Source organism: Barbus barbus, assembly GCF_936440315.1.
Source record: "Barbus barbus genome assembly, chromosome: 6".
Lineage (NCBI taxonomy): Eukaryota > Metazoa > Chordata > Actinopteri > Cypriniformes > Cyprinidae > Barbus > Barbus barbus.
In genome coordinates this window covers 25,568,755-25,590,131 of record NC_136734.1, presented here as the reverse complement: position 1 = coordinate 25,590,131, position 21,377 = coordinate 25,568,755, and positions in this window count along the sequence as shown.

Below are 21,377 nucleotides of genomic sequence, written 5' to 3'. Positions count from 1 at the left end.
TTAAGAGTCTACTGATCCCTCTCAATAATGACTCTTTTGGATGAGATGGAACCCCCCCCCAGCTCGACAGGCAGCGGCCCATGGCATATCAAAGTGTCATGGAGCCTAAGAGAGGCGGTGGCCTACATTCAACGGCCATCTGATACAGACTGGAATCTATTTCTGAATCACTGATTTCAAGGTTAAAGAAGTTCCTGATTTATTTTTATACCATTATATAATAAAATACATTGTGAGACGGCACACAGTACATCAACAGTACATTAAAACCCATGTATTTGTGATTAAAAATTACTGTACAGAACTGTACAATTAACCAGCAACGCATATGAAATTAATTGACCAGCTATAAATTATATCATACTTGTACATGGATTCAATCTATCAGATAAATAGAGAGATTAAATATAATGAGAAGAAGGTGATCATAAAAGGATGCATTTGCATACTAATTAACACAGCGTAAAACACTTGCCGATATTCTTTAAACATGTCTAAGAAAAGGTATTGGGGTAATTTATTGAAGAATGTTCTAATAATTAAGTCAGGACTGTGAGCTTTGATTGCATTAACATGCACACATTTTCACATGTTTTCAGCAAAGTACTTTTTGACTTTTAAAGTTGTGCTGAATTGTGCTTCATAACTCACTTTAATGTGAAGCTCAGGCACTTCATTCAGCACTCATTTCGTGGAACGATTAACTTTTAATCAGAACTCCAGTGAGATGTTGTACGTTCTTCATTTTTTTTCTTGACTTAATGAAAATAAAGAAAATACTGCAATGACATGCCACTAAATAAAATACAAAACCTGCATTTTCCCCCCAAAGCAAACTATCAACACCAAGATTTTTAGAGGCCTGAATCATGAAGATCATCATCATGTTCTTGTACAAGCCACTTCAGATGGTCAATGTAGCCTATGTTATCTGAAGTATTTATCTAATAAGACCGTCAAGATTATGTGAAAACAACCAAGAACAAAAAGGAAGACTAAAATGTCCTTTGATTGTAGCAGATGCACCGTCTTAAGCGAACCAGCAATCTTCGTGTTTAATATGACGAATACATCTGTTCATGGTTCAAGCCTCCTGCTCCTTCCTGCGACAGAATATCTGCAACTGCATGTTTCACAGTAGCACAGCGTTAAACCTCTCTACAGCAATATGTAATTAAACTCAGACAGCATATTTCTAATCCTAAGGGCTATTATAGATTTACTTAGGCTGGGACATTGTCTGAACCTACAATAGCATTTTTTTATTCTCTCCGTGCTCACGACAAACCTCTGTGTGCAGTTAAATGGGTGGATAAAGAGTTTTAAATAGATGAGAGCTTGGGTGCTGGCCTTCGGTTTTGTATTCGGTCCAATGAGGATAGAGCTTATCAAGAGTGTAATTATTCGCAATGCTTAATGTCTATAGCAAATGACATATCTGTGAACCTGTCTCCAGTCACATTATAGAAAGTCAAAGTGTAGAATATGTGTATATGAGTCTTTAATTACTGTATAGTCGCTTTGCAACCCTGGAGGATTACAGTACTGAGGATATGTAATTATTAAGTGCTCTACATTTGAGCAGGGCTGTATCTGTGATTAAAACTGACCTATCCCTCAGACAAATTGCTTTGAAATTCGGTGAATACTTAAGTTAATTGGTACTTGTGTTTTCTGGCCCTTGTCGCTTGGCTGTGTCCGTACGTATGCAAAGAGAGGGATGATGTAACATTTAGCCTGCTTTTGACAGAAGGACCCTTTTCAGCTGGATTCATGTCTGGTATTGCATGTCGCGCTGAGCAGTTGGACTCTCCGTCCTTATCTGTCACGCCGCAACCGGGAGAATCATCCGGTTCTGGTCTCAATGTTAATGTATTCCCCCTTATTTGACTTTTTAATAGGCTTTTACCTAATTATCATCACATGGTCCAGAGCAGGGGTAGAGAGATGAGACACAAAAGGAGGTCATCTTTGGCAGCGTTGGCAAGCAGCCTACACCCGAGCACCGTTACAGCGGCCATCGCTCAGGCCAATGATAAATTTTCCCCTTGAACATGATGTCAATATGTTGATGTGCCTGCCTTTATTAAGACACCATCCAACTGATAACAAGTCCTGCTGCGTGTTACCAACATAAATAATTAGTGCAGAGACCAAGGAACGGCAGGTGGCTTTTGGCACAAAGAAATAATCATACTTGATGTGGAAAATAAAGTAAAAGGAGCCATCTGTTCCCAGCAGGGGTACAGGGAGAAAAAAACACGTTAACATATTGTCACTAACGTTATGAAATACACAGTTAATAATTCAGTCATGCTTCCGACTCTGGCCACTTGTTTAAAGAATATGAAATGAGTGAAGGTGCCTATCTTGATGCCTGAATTAACCTCAATGTTCGGTGTTATTGGCTCTTCTGGCTATTTTATTACTTGTTTGCTTGCTAAACAGATGTAAAGAGGTTATGTCTGGTAAATATTATGATGCAAACAGCAGATCTGATATCATGTGACTCAACTGCAGCTCAGTTAGTAGCTACTAGTTCAGGCAATGGATGGAAAGTGACTCAAGTCATGTCACATGATGCAACCCGGGGGCAATTTTTATCACCTGTGGAAAAAGTTGCATGTGGATTGCTCTCCATGTCCTTATTAGTTTGTTTGCAAGTGAAGACTTTTGATTGAGATTGAGGCATCGCTAGTTGGTGCATTAGTTGGACCAGCCTTAAGAGTACAGTTTTCTTAAGGGTGAAGAAGTACAATTTATAATATATGACTGTAGGCTGAACTTATTGGTGGTTTGACATGTAATTGAAACCTATAGAGATTAGGGCCTTTCATGTTCATGTAGATAGGGATGTTACCTGGATAGTCAGGGTATTTAGCAACTTATTCCATTGAAGACATTGGTCATCATATTGAGAAATAGAGTTGTAAAGATCTTTGTGCATAAAGCAGAGTGCTGACTTTACATTTTCATTGATGAAATGCTTGTTAAAATAAATTTTGTATTTTTTGTAGCTGCATTTTGCCATGAATTACTGCATATTGTGTTAATTAATTCTTCCAGTCCACAAAATAAGCCCCATACTTTTGAGGTGAGCCATTCACTTGAAATCTTCCAGTCACTCAAATGACAATGTAGTACCGTGTTTTACAGTTGTTCAAGAGAGCATGGTTGATTTCGGGGCAGAAAACTGCAGGGACATCCTTCCAAACAAATGCTGTGACATACCACAGGTCCTCTGAGGCGTCCTGGAAACCAAAAGGCAACACTCCTTTGCCCAGGAGCAAAGAAGCCATTACAGCCTGTAGTGGAAGATTTAATAGGTGTCATAATTTATCATGTAAACCGAAAACTGTTTCTTAATTAAGTACGTGCGTTAATGAATTTTTTAATTTGCTCCCTGTAAGTACTTTGCTATGCTAATTGCAATATTATTCACATTAGTTATCGGCTATTGCCCTTGGCTATTTGCTGTAGTAGGAGAGGGACCTTTTTCGTCCTCCTATCTAAAGTTCATTATCTCATCAAACCTGAACAATTTTAATTTCAGGAAAATGATCTCTTCTGGAATTTTACTCCTAAAGATTCAGTTTCTTACTGTAGAATAAAGAACAGTACAGCTAGTGTTTAATTAAAAGTTACAATGATTTAATTTATTTATTTTGTGGACCAGTCATTTTTATAGTTCATTAGAGTGTAACAAAGGTTGGGGAATGTTTCAGACTGCAATATGGGTGTTAGTGTGAAAAACCATCATAATCCTCCAAGTAACCCATATTCAAGTCTTAAATGTAGTGACCAACTGAATAATACCACAACTGTGCTTCTGTGTCAAATCCTTCTAAAGTAATGTATTAAATAAGGCTTTGTCCCCAACATAGTGTTTCATCCACTGACACAGCTTGCACCGGAAAGCCCTATATGTTTTCTGTCATGGCTTTGCACACAAGTGCATCACTCAGCGAGAAAACCCCACTAATGCTGATACCAAGATGCTCGAACCACATGGCAGTATTAGGAATGGAAAAAAAAATCTGTGAACATTACCCAATAATGTTGTAGAACCATCTGCAGAGAAATGTATTTAATATTCAGTAGGGATCCTACTCACTGACATTAGGAGACCCATAATCCCTTGTAGATTAAATTAAATGTAAGCTCTGAGTATTTATCTCAAGCTATTGTTTTCATCAGCACTAAAGATATTGTTCCCTGCCTCATAATACCGAGCGAGGCTGTTGTCATCCACAGCCTCTCGCTGAAACGCAATTTTATTCCAGCTTTAATCTCTCAACATGTTAGTATTATGATTTTTAACTACACTTCACTTAATGGTGGAAAAATATGCATTTTTGGTATTAAAATAAATCTTCTGTTACAGTAATCTAAAAGCAGAAGGAGCATTACACATACAAGCAATTGATCAGGTCTCAATGGAAATTATGATAATGGAATAACTTTCATTTATTACTTTTGAGTAAGGCTCTTCTTTTAAATTGCAATTGCTTTTATTTGAATCTAATGCCATTGAGAGATGTTTGCAAAATTTCGCAGATGTCATAAATGCATTTTGTAAAATTAAAACAATTTTAAAAGAAGACAACAGTTGTTGTTAGACTTTGAATATGATTTTTAATGTCTACAATGACCAACTTTGTAATGTTTTATTGATTAAATGTATTAATTCAGAATGTGACATTACTTGCTTCATAGTTTATATCATTTAAAGTAATGTTTTGAACAAAGCTATGAAACCTGCAAAAAGTTTTGAAACTATAGCTCCAATAACGCCAATACACCTTCAACATCTCGGTTGTTCAAAGGAAGAGATCATATAGCATCAAAATGAAAACCTGGAAGTATCTAGCACAAGGGTTGAGTGGCATAACTTCACATCCTGAAAATCGCCCACAGTGCATTATGCATATTTTGACGTGTTTTGTCACTGCTGCTTACATTTCCCTCTCAAATCCTGTCTCAGTGAAACCCAGTGTGGCTGATCAAGCCGTTCTAACAACTGGAAGACATCACAAGTTAAACACTCATTATTTTAATTTGATGCTAATCATGTGTTAATGAGACTAATCCTTGCAATGATTCAGGTAATTTGCTTAATGGCTGCCCAGAGTACAGATTACGATAATCAGTCACGTTTGATAAGACGTCTGTTGCAGAGAGGTGAAATTCTCAGGTATGAAAGTAATTCAACTGTGATAAGATCAATTTTGCACTCCGTTTATATCCAACCCAATTCAAACAGATAAATGTCATAAAACTAATTGATCATTTTGATTACAAGTCAGCTGAATCTTGACCATCACCACTGTCTCTTCTTCCATGCAACTGCAATAATTTATGCAAGGAATAAATGCACTGTGATATTCATTCCATTGCTTTAAGGTGACACCATGTAAGACTTAATCCTCATTAACACAAGTATAAAGTGGCATATTTCCTTATATCAATTTAACACTTAAGGTATTGAATTTAATGATCAAACTTTTAATTTTCTGGACTTTGGAAGCATTTTTGGAGATTCTTTTGTTGTTGGGACTTTGTTGAATTATGAAGCATGGCGATTCATAAGGAGGCCAAAGACAAGAGCTTAAGCAGAATTGATGGTTGTTCAAAATGGAGACACAGATCTGTGCCCTGCTGTAGTGTGCACTGCCTCTCTGGAGATCCAGAGGAGTAAACACCCCTGTGCTGACAAATGACAGCAGCATAATGACCCATAAGCGCTAACAAATATAAATAGGTGCTGCTAACATTTAATGTCAACAAAACAAATGCTTGTTAGGCGTTTATGAGTTCCCATTTGAATGATGAATATCTTAATTATCTCATCACTGTTGCAAATCTGAATATTTTCCAGACTTTGGTTTTATTTATTTTGTTTCCTTCATTTTGATGGCAAAGCCTATAGAGAACAAGACGACTTATTATGAAATCTATTTTGTACAAAAATGATTAAACAAATGTGTATTTTACAATATATCCATAACGGTTAAAATACATAACGTAATGGATGATGCACATGACAATTTGAATTGAAATTTAGCTCCTTTTACAATACATATGTGAGAACAAGGCATATGCAAATTTGTCCCCAAACAAACATATAGAAACAAAAGGCATTTGCATTGTATTTTAACCAGCTTCCTGCAAAACATACTTAAGAGGTGACAATGAAGAGCATTTGTCACATAAATTGAGGGATAACCTATATTTCCCTTTTTAATCCAGCCTAAAATGGGTAAATGCCCATATAGGGTCTTAAGGATCCTTTTCAAGTCGATATCTCAGCGTAATGCTAGTCTATTGTGCCGGGCTGAGGCTTACACTTCTTAGCATGCTGAGTGACAATGGACTTATGTGGCGTTCAGATCTGGCAAAGAGGCTTTGGTGTCACAGATTGCCACACAGCTCTGATAGCTCACTGTGGCCGATACGCTTTGAAGCCTTACATGCTTTCAGCGGCGCTCTAGCATGAACAGTGTCCAAGCTTCCCACTCTAATAATGGAAACAGCCCCAACATCCGAGGCAAGCTCTCATTGACTAACAGAGCAACCGCTAACACTAGCTATTATGGAGATTACAAAAGTGAACCCTAAGCCTGTAGTTTTAATTCACATTATTGTTAGACAGCTAGATCTCTACTTAGAAGCTCATGTAGATTATAAAAGGGCTATATCCATTAAGTGGATCAGTACAATTTGTATATTACATTTACTCTGCTTCAAGTATAAAATGTAAATTAGGAGAGCCTTTCCACTTGTACCATTATTTGTGCATTTCTTGGAGTTTATGGACATTTGAATGTGTGAAACTACAAAGAGCGCACAAAAATAGTTATCTCCCAGCTCTCTATATAAAGTTGGATATATATGCATGTTGTTCATATCATCACACATTCTGTACTATATTATTGCCCAGCTCTTATATGCTAAATGTGAAAAATATAAAGATTATAATTTCATTATAATTGTCATCATTTTCTGCAAAGTTGCTTTGAAACTGTGTATTGTGAAAGAGCACAATTCAAATCAAGTTGACTTGCTAAAATGACAATAATAACCTACTAAATATCAGCAAAATGACAATAATCAAATACAGATACCAAGAGAGAGAGAGAGAGCTAATAGTGTTACATCTGAGTCTTCCAGTATTCATAAGTTTTTATTTATATGCAAATCTTGTGCTTTTCTTAAAACACATTTATATGTAAAATATGGATATGAAAGAAAGTTTAATGTAGTTATAGGAAAAGTAAGGATTGTGCATGAAATGAAGCATCTCTTGAGAGCATGTTATGAAGAGGAACTTAAGTTTACTGTACATTGTTTTGTATGAAACTTTTTTTATGTGGATTATATAGCCACCATTATTTTAACAATGCCAGTGAGAGGAGCTACATGTTTTCTTCTAAAGATACTACATGACTAGCATGAAGAGACGCGAGTTTTCTTTTCTTTTCCTTTAGCACAACAGCTAAGTATCCAGCAAAAGATGTTAAATGTTATCTTTTGAATGACTTGAATTGATCTTGCCAGGATATACATATTGTAGATTGAGGTGACATCATTGTATGTACAAGGGAAATATTCAGCATGACAGAGTTTAGACTGACAACAAAGGCACTACATTCATCATGTTTCATTGTGTTAACAGTGTGAATGCATCCACACACACCAGCCCTTCCACTGACTGACTGCCAGTTGTTTGGTTCTACATCAGACTGCAGTAGTTTATGAAGCCATCTACTGATTGGAGTTGGTATTGCACCAGCATTTTTTAATCATTTGACTGTTGTTCTCTGCTCTGTGTAGTTCCCACTTGTACAATAGCTCTTGGAATAACATGCATCATAATCTGGAACATATTCCCTTCATAATCTAAAAAAAAAAAATATATATATACGTAAAGAGGATGAATATGAACCTCTTCTTTAAGCTGCTTTCATACAGGCAGATGAATGAAAATGGAGCAATTACTATATTGAGGTCATGATGGTAAGAACTGGATCATATTCCTTTGAGAGGCCCATCTTTATGTAGAGGGACACAGGGAAATTTTGGACTTAATGGTTTGAATGATTAGGGGGAAAAAAAACCTCTGAAACCCTGAAAAGATGTGAACTACTACTACTGAATATATAAACGACTAAAAAATAAATATAATACTAAGGCATTTAGAAATTGTTATTAAGATATCATAAAATTGTAGTTTGGATGACTGTATTATCCACATTAGAGTAACATAGGTAACGTATTCTCTTTCTTTCGTATTAATAAACTTTCTAGAACTATTCTGTTCTAGGAATTAGTTATTTATTGTCCCAGTTTAGTTACAACCTGTCACAGCGTTTGATGTTTAGCAATGCCAGTGAACTCATCCTCCCCTGAAACCTTACAAACGTACGCGTAAATCTTTAACCAAATATCAGTATGTTAACAACTTGAAAATGAAGATAAAATAACAGTTTTTTAATACAAGCAGAAACTGATTTTCTTGTAAACTGTTTTGCTATTTAAATAGTTAATTCTAAATCAACATATGTTTCATGTGTAAACCTGATAAATTTAGTTGGATGGGTAGTCGTGTCCTAATAGAGAGTTGGACTTGAAGGTTGTGGGTTCGAGTCTCAGGTCTGGAAGGGATTGTAGGTGGGGGAGTGAATAACCGACACTCTCTCCACACTCAATACCACGACTGAGGTGAAACCCTTGAGCAAGGCACCAAACCCCCAACTGCTCCCCAGGTGCCGCAGCATTGGCTGCCCACTGCTCCAGGTGTGTGTTCACTACTGTGTGTACACTTGGATGGGTTAAATGCAGAGCACAAATTCCGAGTATGGGTCACCATACTTGACCACACATCACTTCCCTTTCCTTTCCTAAATGTAGGATTCTTTAAAAGTAATTAAGTATGGAAATGCAAACACATAATACAATCCTAAACTGTGTTTTTTGTTTTGTTTTTTTTGATTGGATGCTTTTATCATTTACGCAATGAATCATGACTGTATAGCATAAACAATGACTTCTCAAACAAATGCCACAGCAACTTGTGAAACTTATCCATCATCCTTGTACCCATGAAGATTCCAGCTCATGTAACTTAAGAGTTGAATGAATGTCTTATACTTTCCCCTGTGTTGTGCAACCAGAGTTGAAACTCTCTGGATTGCATGCTCTTAACGGGACCTCAGTACTCTTTCGAGTCTGCTCAAGAAATATTGCTGTGCATCAGAGTAGTGAAGGCAGGAAGAGAAAAGCCTTGAGGGGAAATGGGAGTCTGTTTGTCAGAGAAAGTACCAGAGCCTCAACCTGCGTCACTTTGGATTCCTCCACACGCTACATGATCCTTCCCGTTCCCCACTAGCCTGGAGACAAAAATCCGGGCGGAGAGGCCCGCAACAACACATAGACGTGACAAATGATTGATTCCTTCCTAATTCTCTCAAATAAGATGTGTGGGGATGAGAAGAACGATAAAGGGCAGGGAGAAGCGGAGAATGAGCTGAAGTGGAGAGTGATTAGTAATGCCACCCTCTGTCAGGTAAACTCCCTGCTTGTAGCTAACTGGACATGTCAGGCAAGCTAAATGTTATGCTGTCAGCCTATGACAATGGGGTTAAAGATGTGGCCTAGAAATGCTGGGCTTGGATAGGATGAGGGGGAACAAGTCATTGTTCTGTGAAACATCATGCTAATTGTCGGAAGGGAAGATCCTAGTCGTGAACACGAGGGAGGAAAGGCTAGAACTTTGAAACAAAGTAAGAGAGGAGCACTGGTACATTTCCTTGACCCCATGTTTTCCCACAATCTCAACAACAGTGGATGAGTGAAGTAACTGAGCTGGCAGCGAGTCTTTCTGAGTTAGCAGCAAGTCAATTCTGTTCATTTTCACTGTGAGGAATGGAATTACAAAAGCCACTGAAGGCCCCATTGTATGTAAAGACGTCAAGTAAGTATTTAGCTAAATATATTAGGCTACAATGCATGTTTTTCCCCTAAATGTTTTAACACTATTGATTATATAATTTTCATTAACATTATCATACTTTTAGGCCTTACAGAGAATTGCATCAAGCCGTCAGCAGGCTGTCAATGCATCTTAGGCCAGGTTGCCTTTATTCTGGTATGAAGTGCAAAATCGCTGATAACAGCCATCCCACACAACACTTGACCAGTCCAAATATGACTGCTAAGATGCTTATTTCAGAGATTTTTATAGAGTCTGACAAAGAAGTATACATGTTTTGAGGCATCAGGTGATTCAATTCAGCTTTATTTCAATTGTTTACTGTCTATTTTTAACAGTAAAAATCATGAATCTAGCAGGCCAAGGTGACAGAGGAAAGAAGAAATCTCTGTATTTTTATTTAAAATCATATTTATTGTCATATTAAAATATTCTTACCTTAAAAAAGAATACTGTCAAGGTGTGCTTCTGTACTTCTGTATAATAATATATTTGGTTTACTGTACTCCCTTCCCATTTCGAATAAGACCCACCTTGTGAAGGAAAATTGCATATCATAAGTTTGTCATTTTTAATGTTTAGTCCAGCTGTATTTGATAACCATGTACTCTCATTTGACAATATAGATTATAATTGTTTAAGTCAGTAGATCAAACATTTAATGTAAATTTAACATGCATTAAAGCATTGTTTAAATGTGAAAATTCTCCTGATGTATACATAACTGGTCATAATTTTTGCTGGTTATTTTGAAACTGAATGAAGCTCATAAAGAACTAATATATAGAACGTTTGTATTCATTCTTGCTCACACAAGCCACTCTGGGTCCAGTGTCTTCACAGCCAATATTCTTAATAGTGGTGTTTAGGAAGTCAGGTGTTTGGACAACACAACAAAACATTACATGGAATGTTGATAAATCAAATAATCATAAATGCATGCATTTCTTTGTAAATGCAACTTCAATATATATCAAAATTGTGAAGGCAGCATGAGACCTGAAGCATTTCAACCTTCACCTAACAAGTGTCTCCACTGGTAAACCACATTCAGGGTACACAAATTAACACAATTTAGGTAATGCCAAGTTCAATTCTTTGTTTGCTTCAATATTTCTGAATCGTTTAAATATCCAGTCATTCGAGCGAGCTGGGGAGAAGGAGTGAACTAATAGTTCATTTCTGGAGTCCTTTAGCAGTGGCCATTGGCTGGGCAAACAGCAGATGTGATGGACTGGTTTCAAACTGCAGATGATAGATGCAAATTGCTGCCTTTGACCACTTTCCAGTGTCCAATCTGACTGCAAGAGAGGTCTTGATTTCCTCTCTTAGCATCGGAAGGGCTCATAAACCCAGGATGCATCTACTTTTCAAGAGATCTGTTAAGTTGCTTGATTGACCCTTCTGGTGATCAAGTTGTTATTTGTGGGATACTTATGCAGCAGCATTTAGTGAAAAGATTAGAACTGCAAGATGACCGTTCCTATCATGGGTATCTAGATTGAGGTTGATTTGTTTTAAGTGCTGCACATTATCATGGTTGACGCTCAGGTGCTTATATATTAAATTAACTGAACAAAAGAAGCTAAATAAACTAGTAGGCCAAAGACTGATTGAGGTAATTGTCAATTATATGATATCTGATATGCAAAGACTTTTAAATGTTCTAAAGTTTGGAGCCACAAATATAAAAGCTACTGTATGTGGTGTCCTTTGCTGGCGATCCCCTTCACTGAATCCCATTCCGATGGAACCCTCTATATCCATTTTAAGCCTGACTCCTCTGATTAAACTCCTTTACATGATGAGTGTGTGGGGGAGTGCAGGGGAGGTGATTTTATAAAACGGTGATAAGTGTAATTACTTCTGTTGCTAATTGTTCTTGTAAAATTGATGCACTTGCTGTCATTAGCAAGTCGCTGCACCAACGCTAACTCTAGCCCCCATCAATTATTCAGGCCCATTTGCCTTTGAATCTGTCACTGACACTTTACATTGCGAGCGCTAGTGTGTAGCAGCACTTGGATACATGGTAGACAAGGGCAGCCCCTCTGAGAGAGCTACTTTCAATAAGCCTATTTCCTGTAGAGCGCTGGGTGTACTTTTGACATGTCACTTAAAATCAGGAGAAACCTCTTCAGAGAGTCCATGCTCCCTTGTCTTAAATAAATCAACACATGTCTGTTGAAACTATATTACACCCCTAGGTCTTTTAAAATGCAGCAGGCATGTGAAATACAATAGCAGTTTAGACACTGATTAGTGACACATTATAACTCTGACTATGTTTTTTAAGCATTACATTGGGCAGGTTATATCTTCACCTCACTTTTGTCTGTGCATTTAGAAGATATTTTGAGATAGCAGCTAAATACTTTTAATTTTAGCAACTAAATACAACTTTAATCATGAAATAATTATATTCATCTACTGGTTAAAGCTCAGGACCGGTGATCAGGGTGGTGAATGGTTGCTGGTTTGATATTAAGAAGAGAGCTATCATCATTGTGCCTTTGAGCAAGACACTCAGCCCCAGGGCTAAATGAGTAAAGTACTTTTTAACTGTCCTTCTCAGATCAAATTTAATAATTTAAAACACAAGCATAAATGACGATTTAATCCAGAGGTTTTTAAACTTTGTGAAAAATTAAATGAACAAAAGAATTAGATTGATGTGATTTGTTAACAAATCATATTTTAAGCTGGTTCTTTGAACCAGTTGGTTATTGATTTTTCTTTTATGCCAAAAATCATAGGGATATTAAGAAAAGATCATGTTTCATGAAGATATTTTGTAAATTTCCTACCATAAATATATCAAAACTGAATTTTTGATTAGTAATATGCATTGCTAAGGACTTCATTTGGACAACTTTAAATGTGATTTTCTCAGTATTTTGATTGTTTTGCACCCTCAGATTCCAGATTTTCAAATAGTTGTATCTCGACTTATTTGTCGGATTTAGGACGAATATTGTTTTTGTGGTCCAGTTGGTTTTGTGGTCCAGTATTTAGTATTGTGGCTTTAATAAAAATTACTTGATTTTTATTCCAAAGACAATAGCTATTGTTTGTACAGAAACTGTATGTTTCTACATTCTTATAAAATTATAAATAAATACAGAAGAAGGGGAAAAATAAAAAAAATCGAAATTTAACAGTATATAGGGGTCTTTATAAATTTAAAATATAAAAAAAATTAAATACACACCTTAGCTACCTTGATATAACAGGAAATCATATTTGATGGCTCAGAAACAGATTTGGTCAAGGGTCAAAGTGCTTCAGTAATGGTATCTATATGACATGCCATGGAAATATTTCTCATTTTCATTTAGTTTAAAATAAAGTACTTAAATAACTAAAACTAGATAAACTAAAACCCAATAAAAACAATACAGATGTACTTAAAAAAAACTAACACACAACAAATTAAAGAAAATATCTAAAAACTGTAACAAAAACTATGAGTATATAACAGTATACAATAACAGTGATGCCATAATCCATATATTCACTGAATGCACTTTCCATTGTATGCCATCTCTCATATTTAAAAGCCATGCCATCTTAGACTTTTCTGCAGAGTCGGTGGGCATTACTGAAACCTTCTAGACCTTTCAGTATATGCTAGACTGTGACACTGGACCAAGTTCACTTAGAAAGCCGAATTGGAAAAGGTCAGTGCTGTGTGTGTGTCTGTTTGCGTATGCATGTGTTTTTGCTCCGGACTAACAGACAGTGCAAGCTGGCAGGACGGCAGTGGATCCATGGCAGCTGTTTTGTTCAATGTTTTATGCTCTCAGCCACAGCTGCTCCAAATGAGAGTTAATATTGCAGGGGGGCCCTTCCACTCCGGACTGGCCTTGTCACATACACTGAGTGTCAGCTCCTCTCCCTATGACACTGGCTGAGAGGACACTTCTCTTCCTCTCTCATCCTCTCTCCATCTCTGGGAGACAGTCAAGGAGTCCGTCTGCCCTCTCCGATCTGGTCTGGGAGACAGAGTGAGTGTGAATGTTGTCCTCCAGAGGAAGAATAAGAATAAGAATAGGCCCTGAAAATATGCAGACTGCTGACATAGGCTTCTTTGCATCTACTGGTCAGCTTCAGTGTTTGTGTGAAGTGAAATATGCCTTGTGGCTGATGGGCTGCACAACAAACAGCTGTGCCGCAATGACGCTTGGTAAAAACTCTGCAGTAGACAGTAGGCTACTATATGACTCTGGAATCATTTCAATATGTTTGTAAGCAATGAACCTTGCTGGTTTATACTGGACAGCAATGAAACCAGTTCTGATTGCATATGCTCATCCATATGAAAGTGAAACATTCAGTTTAAATATTTCAAATGTATATTTTGGAATGTCAAATATATATACAAACTAATATTCAGGAAGGTAAGGTGTTTGTAATGATTTTGGAAGAAGTCATGCTCACCAAGAATGCATTTATTACAAGAATGCAGTAAATAAAAAATATGTTGGCAAAGCTGAATTTTCAGCAGCCATTAATCCAATCTTCAGTGCAGGGTTATTACAGTTCACTAAAAATAAAACTATAACAAATATTTTTGTTTGTTTAAATAAAATAAATGCTAATTGAAATAAAATCAGATGTAAAAAACTAAAATATATTTGATTTCAGCTAGTTGCCAAGGCAACATTTAGCATTTTCATTTCGCTTTTAATTAATGTACTAAAATGACTGAAATTGAAATTAAAATGTATAAACTGAAAAAAAAAACACACAACAAAATGACTAAAACTAACTAAAATGAAAATGAACTTGGGTTCATTTGGAATATTTTTTTTTAATGTATTCATAAATATATATTAAAACTATAATAGTGTCTCAGTGATACTGAAACCCCGCTTCAGTGTCACATGATCCTTCAGAAATCATTCTAATATACAGATTTGGTGTTCAAGAAACATTTCTTCTTACTATTATTAATGCCGGAACTAATTCATGTTTTTGATGCTTTTTTTCATGATTCATAATTGATGAACAGAGAGTATTCATTTGAATTTATTCATTTGAAATATAAATATTTTGTAACAAAAGAAATGTCTTTATTGCAACTTCAACTGAATGTGTCTTTGCTGAACAAAAGTGTTTGTTTGTTTTTATTATGTGCATATTGGTTTCATATTAGTTTCATATTTTTTATATTTGATGTATTTTGTAATGTTCCCTAAATAGAGATTTGTCTGATGTTGTGAGACAAATTTGCCCTAAAATAATAGTTAAGCATGTGTACACACACACACACACACACACAGAGAGAGAGAGAGAGAGAGAGAGTAAGTGGGTGTGCAGAACTGGAAATGTTCCATCCACACTGGTGCAGCTGCATAAGAAAAACAGATGCTGAACCATCCCAAACACCCCGCGTGTCTCATGCTATCTATCAGGAGGAAAGAGAGTAGCCATCTCAGCCTGTAGAGTCACCACAGCGACGCTTTGACAAAGACATCTGTAAGATGGCACGGACACACAACCCCATCACACACACACACTGCTTTGGCCGTTGCCAGGCATCAGGAGCTGTTGTGTTTAACATTCAAATGTTGTGATGAGAAACACAGGATGCTTGTTTTCAGGATAAATATTGCTTTGTATTTCTACAGATGTGTTATGATAAAAAACAGTCTAAACTGACTGAAAAAGAGACAACCTTTTTTTATGGGAAATCTTAACAATATTATTTCAAACAATACTACATAATGTTACCACTCAAAACACGGCCAAACTCATAAATCATCTTATATCATATCAGTCTTTAAAAGTCCGAACTACAAATTATGGAATATTAATATCAACGATGTCTTTCCTTGACTAACACAATGAATTTCTATTAAAGATGACTTCATACAATGGGGCTGTGTGGTTTCTCCATGCATAAATTATTGTTTTTCTCTCATTTTTTTGCAAAGCCAGACGGTCGTTGTGTTTCAGAGAACAATTTGTCTGGTGTGGGAATGTCTTCCTGCTGCATGCCCCATATGGCCATTCTCAAGGAGAAACATTTCTGTCACTGCTAGTTTCCTGTCCGGCAACGTCAAGCTATCATTTATTCTCTATCAGCACCATACCAAAAGAATTATTATCTTGGAATGAATGCAGTTTTAAAACCTAAAATAAATACCAGCAGATCCTATATATCTAACAATATGAGGAGAAGCAGTGTGAATGACAGCATAATTCATTTTAAATATATTAGCGATTTATGAATTGAGAAATCATTTGTGCTGCCTCACAATGAAAAAAAGTCATTCAACAGTATTTACACTTTTTTTTTTTTTTTTTTTTTTTTAATGTCTGAAAGCAGATAGTATTAATGCAATCAATTTTCAGCAAAATATGCTTTTTAATTTACAGGTTTATTCTCGTTCATTCATTCATTCATTCATTCTTACAGAATTCAGTTTTGCAGATTCAATCCAGCAGCATTATCTTTAGTACAGTAAATCATGAAGATGATTAATGAAAATCTAAAAACATAATCCTGTCCTACAATATTTCTTCACTGCCTATATCATTTTTTTTTTTTGGCTGAATAAAAAATGAAAAAGACTGCAGATATAAGGACATTAGAGTAAACCACATGCAGCAAAATATTGGATACCAAAGAAAAATATTTATCTAAAAAAATAAAAAATTGCAAAAATATGTAAAAACAAAATAAATAAAAAATGTGTGTGTTTTATATTTGAACATTAACAATTTTTTATGCACTAGTGTGTTTTTAAAATAGGTGCTTATAGGCATCTAATTACATTTTCTAATTTGTACAAAATAATATATATATTGAATATTGAGTATGAATATGTATTTTAAAGTCTTCTTATGCAGTCTATGTAAGGCCTACATTCGTTTCATTGCTAATTCTGAGCATCTGTTTGCAGAGATCCACGCTGGGCCTGCAGTGAGTCGTGACCCAACGCAGATCTGGTGGATGTATTTTATGGCCTGAGAGACACAGGGATAAAATATACATGCTGAGGCAGAAAAGAGCATATTCAAAATTACGACTCTAAATTATGCATCACATAGTGGTTGCCAATAAAACAATCGTTGGCAGTAAACACTGTATTGGGCAGCCTATGCTATGAGAGAAAATCTTGCCATTCTGGCACCTGCAAAAGTGGTTCATGTAAAATACAGCTGTTGATTTTTCTAAAACTTGAACTTGAAGTGAATTGCGCAATCTGAGGTGTTTCTAATATTTATTGCAGTGTCTCATCATATGGAAATCATATGCAGTATATACACACCTGGTAAAGCACAGACGTGAATTAGCTCAGTGATTGGTGCCCTGCGTGCTGACATATGACTTCACAGGTGGCAGTAGTGAACAGTGGGCTATTGGGTTCACCATAGTGCTTCAGTCACAATCAATAACAGTGCTCTTCTTCTAAATGCGGTATGTAGACAGTTAATTATAAGCCAGCCTTTGGTTTTAGAGTTAATTCATTTTCAAAGTGCATCAATTATAAGCTAATAGGGTTACATGCCTAGACCCTGAGGAGCAGCCATTGAAGAATAAAGATACCACTGTCCTCTGCTTCTGTTTCTTTGTGTTTATCATGTACAGATGGTACATGCTGCCATCATTTATTGCTTACAGCGAATGTTTAAACAGCTGTAATTGAAAAAAAAAAGGATTTGCAAATCAAGTATAGAGATATAAACAATAGACAATAAACTGGCTAAATTAAAAAAAAAAAATTCTTCATGAATTTATTTTTTTTTCTTCTGTGTGTTTTGTTGCTTTATTGTGTTATTTACATTACATCACATTTCCATGAACACCAAATTGTGGCCTTCTGATTTTTTTTAGACTCATTGAATAAAAATAAATGATCAGCACAAGAATAATGTTCTCATATGATTCTTTTTCAGTTTCCTGACTGCTGTTTACTCCTCTTGAGCATCAAATGGGGTCCAGCAGATCGGTTGAGACAGACTTTAACATGTCACCGGGTTTTGGTCGTATGAAAACGGATGACCTTCAAATAATGAGATGTGCCTGCAGGGCCCTCTCGCCTGCCTGTAAAGAACTCCACAGCTGTGTGTCTCTCTTTCTCTCCATCTCTCACCTGGTGTGCCCTGGGGTGGGGGGTGAGAACGAGCGCCAGTGATCTCTACCCCCAACCTCCAGTCACCGTCTATCTTCACCACCAAACAGAGAGAAAAAAGAAAACACAACATCCTGGACTCTGCCCTGTAAGAATAGATAGCATAATAGACTGTAGTTTTAGACAGCTTAAAACTATAGGTATCAGGGGATTCTCTCTTCTTCATATAATGTGATATTATCGCTGACATAATCAAATAAAAAACAAAAACACGTTTTTCTCATCCTGGTTTTTGATATGAGTGCGATCTCAGGAAAATCGCATGCCTTAATATTAATTGACAGTCTTGTTGTATTTGTTTGTTTGTTTATTTGTTTGTTTTCATAATCAGGTTTGAGGGAAGTACAATTATGGTTTAATTATCATTAATAGTGAATGTTTTTCATATTGGCTTATAAATCTGAAGTTTAATTGTTTAATATTTTAAACAATTGTGCTAAGGTACTTTAGAAAATTTAAAATATATAAACTAATAGGTATTTTTCCAAAATGCACTTTTGCACACAATAAGTGAGGTTTACATGCAATAAGAGGCTGCCAAGTTTAAAAAAAAATATAATAAATTTGGGGGCCTGTAAGATTTTGAAGAATATTAAAGAATATTTTTGTGGGTTATACTTTCTTTTAAGGTGTCCTTGTTATAGTGTTATACAGTTTGTTTATTTATTTATTTTTTAGTAATTAGGTTCAAGGGAAGTAAAACTGTGGTTTAATTGTGATTTCTAAGTGTTTACAACTTATCAGCACAATCAGAAGTTTTATCATTCAATATTATTTTACAGTTTATTGATTTATTTCCATAATTAGGTTCAAGGGAAGTAAAAATGTGGCTGAATTATGACTTCTAATCCTTTATATTGTAGTTTACGATATAAATGCAATCTCTGGACAATCTCAGAGGTTTTATCATTTTATTTTTAAATGATTTAATATTACATTTCATTCATTTATTTATTTACATAATCAGGTTCAATGGAAATACAATTGTGATTTAACCATGATTTGTAGGTGTTTACAGCTTTTGATTAATATTGAGTTATTCAAGATAATATGAACAGGATCAGACTAGATTTGAAAATAACAGATTATTTTGACTGGACATTTGATTTTGAAAAGGAAAAAAGGGATCTAAATGCAAATCTCAAAAGGATTTATTTAATGTATTATTACATGAAACGAAGGTGACATTGAAAATGACAGGTGTGCTTTATTTATTGATTTATTTTTAAGCTGACGCCTTACAAACAGGTTTATAAAAACTAAATGTAGTGGTTTAAAATGATACAGTGACAAATAGAGATACTAAAAGCTGTCTGTCCAGTTTTTAATTTAATTTTCCTGATGCAGCCATAGATCAGCACATATAGCTGGCTTTGCTAATGAACTTTTAGAAGAGATGTGGTTCATAAAACTGAAATTCATGGCTTGATCACTTCTTTTCAGGGCTTAGAGTCTGTGAACCTACAGTATGTAATATTGATTGATGAAGAAATCTATCACATTGATCGTGAACATTTTCCACAATGAAAATGATTGAATTACAGCAGTTTGGCCTTTAATGGATCTTCGGCTCGTAAAAGGTAAGATATAAAGTCTGCTTCAGACCTGCTCAATTAAAAATGGGAGGGTGGTGGTCAGCCTTCTGCCTCTCGGGACATGAGTTATAGTCGCCGCTGCAGCTTTTCAGAGCAAAGGACTGCAAGTAGTTCGGGAAACCAGATTGGTGAAGTCAACAAGTTCTCGGAGCTCGAACACAAACATGTTGTATGCTTAGTTATTATCTACAGTACCTCAATGGTATACAGTGCAAGATCTGAATCGAACTGAATTAGACCATCAGTTGTAGATACAGAACAACATGTTCCAAAGATGGAGCTCTGTGATATTGTGGCTGTATGTACTGTATACATTTCGTAGCAAGCTTGTCTAGTTTGGAGAAAGGCTGACCACCTGGGGTATGACTAATCCACACACACAAACAGTTTGTTGGTGCGGCTGCTTCAAAGGCTGTTTTTGTGAACATCATAATCACATAATGCATTGCAGCTGTTGGCTGTTAAGGATTATGGCGAAGGTGACGTTAGCCGGGGGATTAGTGTATTTTCATTTCACCAGCAATTTATGTCATAAGTGAAACAATCGTGTAGTGTAAACAAATCATTGTTGGGTTTTAACAATGATTTAGGATTTCTTTATTTACGCTACTGACTAAGTAACAGATGATAGTTAAGGCACTTTAAAAAATGATAAATACAAAGTATAAACTAATTGGCATTTTTTCACACTTCTCTTTTGCATACAATAAGTGAGGTGCTAAGGCACTTTAGAAAATTAAACTAATATATAAACTAATAGGTATTTTCCAAACTGCACTTTTGCATACAATAAGTGAGGTTTACATGCAATAAGAGGCTGCCGAGTTAAAAAAATAAAAAAAATAAAAACTCTAGAAAATTAACAAACATTTGGGGGCCTGTAAGATTTTTAAGAAGTTGAATTTTAAAGAATGTTTTTGTGGGTTACACTTTAGTTTAAGGTGTCCTTGTTATGGTGTAATTATACATTTAAATACTGAGTAATATTAATTAACTACATGTTACTTACAAGGTTAGGGTTCGAATTAAGGTTAGGTTTAGGGTTACTTGCATGCAATTATGCATAATTTATTGTTATTATAATAGTAAGTGTAACAAGGACCCCTTAAAATAAAGTGTAGCTTTTTATTTTGAAAACCATGATACTTTTTCCCCAGATTTTTTTGATGAATAGAATGTTTAAAAAAAAAATGCATTTATTTGAAATAAAAATCTTTTGTCAGTTTCTGCTTCTCTTTTGTCAGTTTTGACAATTTGATGCATCCTTGCTGAATGAGTATTTATTTTAATTTTCTTACTAAACCCTTTAGAGTATATGTACATGAAAGAAATATATTATTAATAATTTATTAAGCTCTTCATATTTTATAAATATAAAGCATATAAAATTAGAAAAAGGTTATCTGAGGGTCAACATGCAAATAGTGGACATCGCTGAAATGTTTTAAATTGCTGTTGGTTATAATATGTGTGTCCACACTCCACACAAAAGTAATAATCCTGCTGAAATTATCTAAAAAAAAAATCTATCAGATTATCCTTTTATTTTGTTTGTTTGTTGTAAAGCTTTGACATTGACTGAAGGTGACAAACACGTTGTCACTGAACTGTTTGTTTATTTTCATTTTTTTCAACAATGCCATTGTC